This window comes from Onychostruthus taczanowskii, unplaced genomic scaffold, assembly GCF_017590055.1.
Source record: "Onychostruthus taczanowskii isolate IOZ18803 unplaced genomic scaffold, ASM1759005v1 scaffold25, whole genome shotgun sequence".
NCBI lineage: Eukaryota > Metazoa > Chordata > Aves > Passeriformes > Passeridae > Onychostruthus > Onychostruthus taczanowskii.
In genome coordinates, this window is record NW_024499796.1 from 7,231,282 (window position 1) to 7,232,553 (window position 1,272).

The window sequence follows — 1,272 nt, forward strand, 5'->3', positions numbered from 1 at the left end:
GCAATGGGTTGTCCTGCTTCATGATGAGATAAGAGTTGCTTGGAGCCAGCATATTTTTAATCTAGTCCTGCCTTGTGCCTGGCAATTAGTATTTATTATGGTCTGGACAGAGTGATGGTCGTTTTTTTTTTCCTTGATGTGCAGAAGACATGTTTGTTTAATCTGCCACAGAAAAGAGTGGAAATTAAGATGAGCTTCAGAAAAGAGCTGGAAGCAATTAGTTTTGTTATTTTACTGGGACTTAATTGCTGTAACAGTCAAATTGACAAAGAAAACATGGATGCTATAGCAGGGGTTTGCTGCTGGATTCGAAAGGAGAAACAACTGCACTAAAAGGGACGTGTTATGTTGTAATTAACCTGTTTATTATTACTGAGCTGTACATTTAAAAATCTATTTACTTAGGGTGCACTGGAGCATGTGACACGTAGTGCGTGCTCACAGCAGCACACAGAATTAAACTGTCCTTGTGTGCAAGCTGAGCTCTCTGCATCCCCCATGGCCTGTGTGGGTCAGGGCCAGGACAAGCCTCTGGGAGCTCAGATAAGCTCTCTGTGGCTCTCCCTTCTCTGCTGAGCCTGAACAAGAGAGAACGGGGAAAATGATATCAACAGGAAGAACATAAAATAAGAATGACCACACGGGGTCAGCTCAAAGGTTCTGCCAGCTCCAAATGCACCTCCAGCTCTCTGGGTTTATAATTCAGCTTGTGTAAGTCACCTCTTGATGGTGCTTTCAGTGGAGAGATGAGCAGAAGCCATAGACAGAAATTCAGGGAATAGTAGAACATAAGCCAAGCTGACTGCACTCCCATCCTGCTGCTTTTTGCTCCACAGGAATCCCTGAAATCAAATAAAGACAGAAGGAGTGGGTGAGAGGTGGAGAAAGCCCAGCGGTGTCCCTGTGTCCCTTCAGGCTTTGCAGTGTGTGACCTTGGTGCTGAATGAGAGTTTCTGTGCTGTGAGCTCAGGGGTCACTCAGTGTGCACTGACATCTGGCCTTGTGAGCCTTGGAGAGGCAGAAGAGCTGCTGCAGCTGTTACTGACACTGGGGATGGAGGCATCCTGCATCCTCCTTTTCCACTGTCCTCCTGGCAGCACCTCTGAAATCAGCTGGCTGGGAGGGTTTCACTGAACATAGAATCTTAGAGTGGCCTGGAAGGAACCTTAGAGATTTTGACATTACTTTTCTAGGGATTTTTTTGTGTGGTTGACTTGCTTGGACTGTCTCAAGTTTAAGAGGCACGTTCTGCAGCCATTTGCACTTTGTATC